Here is a 6,124-nt window from a genome sequence, read left to right on the forward strand (position 1 = left end):
GTTTAAGTCACCTCTTTGTGATGATTTTAGGTCACATGGGTGAGTCACATGTGTGACTCATCCTTGACCCTGAAAAAGATATAAAACCAGGGATTGGCTTTCTATTTTTCGGAGCTTTTACCCACAGCCATAGTGGCATGCGTGATTCTGGGCCAGCCCTTGTTATGAGCTCCCAGGCTGAACTTAGATGTTGGTAATTATGAATTGCATTTGGTCTATCTGTCGATGTTTGTAATTTGTTTGTATTTTGCTCTGAAGTTCAGGGTGCTGGCTTTTTCCCCCTGAACTAAGTGAATGGTATTTGTATGCTGGATTAAAGTAAGCATTTTAACCCCTTAACGTTGCTTTCCTTAGTAATGCAGATCAAAAGAAACTGGGCTTTTGCAGTGTGCTGGTAGCTTGCTTGTTGTTGGCCTTGTGTTGGTCTTTCACCCCCACAACAGCTGCTAGCAGGATTGTTGAAACAGTGGCTTATACAGTCTCCTGAGTAGAGAGCTTGGGACCAAGGGGACCTGTGGTCTCATGATTTGCATTTTTGATGACAGAGAAAACTCCTACAATGTGTGTTTTAAAATTAGCAAATGATTCCAGGGCTAGGTTTTGGGGGTGGCACAGTCAATAGAACACTGGACCTAGTGTCAGGAAGGCCTGAGTTCAAATTTAATCTCTTGACACTTCCTAGCTATCCAGGACCATTACTCTCTCTACTGTGCCACCTAACTGTCCCTGCACCACATAGCTTCCTTTAACTTGATACAGAAAAAATCTGACAATGTAAAGTACTGATTTATGCCTCAAACCCAACAAATAATAAGCACAGAAATACCTTTAAAATAGTATAAGTAATACCAATTTCAACAAAATGCAATGATTATAAGCTATGGGAATGCATTAGAAGCTTTCCCAGTAAATATGGAAGTAAAGCAAGGATGCCTATTCTCCTTGGTATACTTAATAAGGTTCTAGAAAAGCTAGTAATAGAACTAAGACAAGAGAAAGAAATTAAATGGATAAACATAGGGAAAGAAGAGAGAAAACTATTCCTATCTGTTGGCAACATGCTGTCTTACTCAGAGAGTCCTAGAGAATCAGCAAATATATTAATTGAAACAATGGTTTCAGCAAAGTTTAGGCCATGAAATAAACCCACAAAAGTCAACAGAATTTCTATATTATTATACCAAAATCAAAGGGATATTCTATTAAAAATAACAATAAAAATGGATAAAGATATTCGAGGCTTGGGGCAGCTAGGTGGCACAGTGAATAGAGTACTGGCCCTGGAGTCAGGAGGATCTAAGTTCAAATCCGGGCTCAGAAACTTAACACACTTACTAGCTGTGTGACTTTGGGCAAGTCACTTAATCCCAATTGCCCTGCCTTTCCCCCTCCAAAAAAAAAAAAGATATTCGAGGCTCAATCTACCAAAACACACAAAATACTTAGATAGATTCAATTACAAAGAGCTTCTTTTAAAAAATAAAGAACAACTTAAACACCTGAAGGAATATTTAGTGCTCATGGCTGGGCAGTGCCAACATGATAAAAATGGCAATACAATCAAAATAAATGTACACTTTTAATGTACCAATTTATCAAAGGGATGTGTTATGGAAATCAATAAAAGTCATCTGGATGAATGAAAAAGCTAGAAAACTATGGGAAATGATGAAAATTTTAGGAAAAGAGGGAATAGCACTTACAGACCTCAAACTAAATTATAAAGCAGTAGTCATCAAAATCGTTTGGTAATCATTAAATTTAGAGATGTTGCTGGAAAAGACTAGCCAAGGGAGGAGAACCAGAAGCAATGAGACTCAACAACTCAGTGTTTGGTAAACTTAAAAATACAAATTACTTAGGAAAGAACTCACTATTTGATAAAAAATAATTGCTTAGAAAACTGGAAAGCAGACTAATAAAATTATACCGTATTCTACAAGCAATTCAAAGTAGAAATCTGAACTTAATACTAAAGCCCATGCCACTGAAAAATTAGAAGATGTGCAGATTAGATCCCCTTTACACCTGTGGGTGAGAGATGGCATCTTAACCAAACAAGAGATGAACAAAATTACAAAAGAAATAAAATGCATCATTTTGATTGTATGAAACTATAAGAACTTCCATTAAACAATATTAATGAATCAAGCATAAGAAAGGAAGTGATCAAAGCGGGGGGGGGGGGAATCTTTGCATCAATTTCTCAGATAAGGTTTTGGTGACCAAGATATATAGACACATACAGATACAGATGACATAGAGATAGATATAGATACATATAAAAAAAAATCAAAAGTCATTGCCCAATAGAGAAGTGATTAAAGGATATGAACAAGTTTTAAAAAGATTTATAAACTATTAACAACCATATGAAAGAATGTGCCAATTGCTAATGATAGAAAATCATTAAATTAAATTAAATTAAAATCAGCAAATTAAAATCACCTGAAGCTATTACCTTAGAACCAGAAAACTGGCAAAAATGCACAAGATGGGAATAACCAGCATTGGGAAAATTGTGGGAAGACTGTGGGGTTGTGAATTAGTACAACCATTTTGAAAAGCACTCGGAATAATGGAAACAAAGTGTCTAAATTCCATACCCTCTGACCCAGAGATTCTACTACTGGGCATACACTCCAAGGCTGTCATTGACAAGAAGAATGTCCCCATGTAGACAAAAATATTTGTAGTGACATTGCTTTGTGGCATAAAAGAAGAGAAAACAATGCAGATGCTCAGTGATAGGAGGACTAAGTGGATTATAGTGGAGTGTTACTGTATTCTAAGAAATTACGTACAGTGACTAGAGCACCGGCCCTGGAGTCAGGAGGACATGAGTTCAAATCCAGCCTCAGACAGCTGTGTGACCTTGGGCAAGTCACTTAACCCCAATTCCCTCGCTTTCCCCCTCAAAATAAAAGAAATTATGCATAGGGTGAATATAGAGAAGCATGAAAAGAGCTCCATGAGCTGATGCAAAGTGAAACAGAACCCATAAACTTTTATTAAGAGCCTACTATGAGCCAGGAACTGTCCTGAGCACTGGGGACACAAATCTGAAAAAGACAGCCTCTGCCTTCAAGGCACTTAGAATCTCAGTGGGAAAACAACACACCTAAGGAAGTTGAGAGGGCTGACCTGGGGCCCTCTTTAAGTGGAGACTTTGGGAGGAGTCCTTTGTTCTGCCCTCCAGCCCTCCAATGAAAGAGCCAGGGTGACCTGAGGATGCTGAGGACACCGATGAGGTGGAAAGACCAAAGTGGCTGCCATCTTGGTAGAATAATGAGGTTTATTCCCTTATGATGAGGTTTCCTGGGTGCTTGATGGAAACAATATTCACAGTGACCACAACAACATAAATAGAAAAACTACAACCACCAACCAATCAAAAGTGGATGTTGCAAAATTATAAGGAACAAACATTGCTCCAGTGAAGAGAGAAGAAAACAACTCCCCTCCTTTGCAGAAGTGGGAGGTCCTTAGGCAGGGATGTCATGAGGCTCAAATGAGCTAATAGATGTAAAGAACTTTGCAGACATGATTGTTGTCATTCCCTGAACCTTCCACTTTCCTTCTGCTGAGCTCAAACACTGTTTATAGAACACAGGGGTGTGCTGATAAAGATTTAACAACCAGGATCTCAATAAAAAAATGCAGACATAAACTTAATCTGCATTATTAACATGTTCTTAAGCCTAGACAATCAACAGAAGTATAAATCAGACACTGACTGGTAGCAATTGCTGATTTCTGTGGTGTAAATGACCACTATGAAAATGTAATAAGCTACTCTTACAAGCCGGTGAGAGCTGGCTCCTGCACATCCCTGTGCACACATGTGGAACACTGCAGATCTTTTCAGACTTCTTCCACATGGCAATCATTTTTGCTTGGTTTTTTTCTCTCCTTATAGATTTCTTCTCTTTTTCTTTAAAAATATTATTTGCTAGGGGCAGCTAGATGGTGCAGTGAGTAGGGCACTGGCCCTGGAGTAAGGAGGACCTGAGTTCAAATCCAGCCTCAGACACATGACACACTTACTAGCTGTGTGACCTTGGGCAAGTCACTTAACCCCACTTGCCCTGCCTTCCCCCTCCAAAAAAAGATATTAAAAATATTATTTGCTGGGGATGGAATCAAGATGGTGGATAAAAGACAGGGACTTGCCTGAGCTCTCCCAAACTCCACCCCACCAAAAAACTTTAAAATAATGCTTCAAAACAAAATCTGGTGTAGCAGAACCCACAAAAGGATGGGGTGAAACAATTTTTCAGCCCAAGACAACCTCAAAGGTCAGCAAGAAAGATCTATCAAACCAGGGTGAGAGCGGAGCACAGTCCAGGGCAGACAATACCTACCCAACAGCAGGCCTTGGGGGCAATTGAATTGGCAGTGGCAGCTTCTGGAACTCTCAGTCCACAGATGGTAAAAGGGTGAGACAACTGGTCAGAAGGAGATTACAGGGGTCCCTTTGCTGGCACTGGTTTCAGGACTATATGCAAATCACAGTCCTGGGTCACAGTCTCAGGGTAAGCATGGGCAGCAGCACATCAGACTTTGTGGTCACAGGGGAAGAGAGACCCTGGCCATGGTTCCGGGGCAGAAAAGAGTGCTCATGGTCATTCACAGACCAGAACAGAGGCCAGGTGAGCAGTGACCACAACTCTCCTTAGATCATGTCACTTTGAAAGAAATGAAAACTTACAGACCTCCCAGCACTAACTCTCAAAGCAGCTGTACAAAAAACCTGAAGTTTTGAACAGTGCCCCTTCCACCTTGGGAGCAGAGCACAGCTTCAACATAAAGTTAAAGGTCAAGAAATTGGCTTGGAAATGAGCAAACACTAAAAATGAACCTGACCACAGGAAGTGACTATGCTGACAGGGAAGACAAAACAAACTCTGAAGACAAAAAAAGTCAAAAAAGTTACATTTAAAGCCTCAAAGAAAAACATTAATTGGTCTCAGGCCCAAAAGGAATTCCTAAAAGAGCTCAAAAAGAATTTGAAAAATCAAATAACAAAGGTAGAGGAAAAAGTGGGGAAGAAATGAAAGTAATGCTGTAAGAAAATCATGAAAAAAGAGTCAACAGCTCAGTAAAAGAGGCACAAAAATGTTGAAGAGAAGAACGCCTTAAAAAGCATAATTGGCCAATTGGGAAAAGATTTACAGAAATTCACTGGGGAAAATAATGGCTCAAAAAGTAGATTTGGCGAAAAGGAAGTACAAAACTAAATGAAAAAACAATTTCTTAAACAAATATAATTTGTTAAATGAAATGACTTTCCAGAAGTGGGGAGGAATAACAGTACAAGAAACTTTAATAAGGCAAAAGGAAACAATGTAAATTAAAAATATTTTTAAAATGAAAAGTAACAATTTTCCAATCTGTCCCACACATACATTCTCTTATTTGAGCCTCACAACAGCCCTGTGGGGTAGGCACCACAGATATTTTTAGCCCTGTGTTACAGATCAGAGCATCGGAGGATCAGAGCAGTAAAGTGACTTGTGCAGGGTCATGTAACAAGTAAGTGTCAGAAGAAGAATTTGAACCCAGTTCCAGCCTTCCTGGACATCTTGAAGCATCTTGTTTTCTGCATTCTTCTGCCCCCACTTTGTACATTTGCCCTGTAAATGAAAAGCAAATCAATACTTTATGTCTGGAAAGATCGTGACAATCCACTTCCTTATGGCCCCCCTCAGCATCCTTGTGACTCCGCAAACAAAGAAATCTCTTTTTTTGGACACTGCTTTGCTATTCATTATCTCACATGATAGAATTTGAGCTCCTTGAAAGCAAGAATTATTCTGCCTTTGTACTTTGTACTCCTGTATCTAAGTGCCTGGAACACAGTAGGTGCTAAATAATTGATTTTTCATTCATTCTTTCATTCATTGGGTACATTCACTAAGCCATATTCAGTTATCAACTTGAGGCATCTCGCCCTTTAGCAGCTCCCCACCCCCACACAGTCTCTTGGCCAAAGGTAGTCCCCATGGCACTTCTCATGGGTGGAGAAAGCTGGTCAGAGGACAAAAGGGATCCTGAGTGGAGTCAGTGAGGAGTTAGAACCCAATAGTGAAGAGAAGATTGGAAGGGGTATAATGGTGGCCAC

The sequence above is a fragment of the Trichosurus vulpecula genome, chromosome 1, assembly GCF_011100635.1.
Source record: "Trichosurus vulpecula isolate mTriVul1 chromosome 1, mTriVul1.pri, whole genome shotgun sequence".
NCBI lineage: Eukaryota > Metazoa > Chordata > Mammalia > Diprotodontia > Phalangeridae > Trichosurus > Trichosurus vulpecula.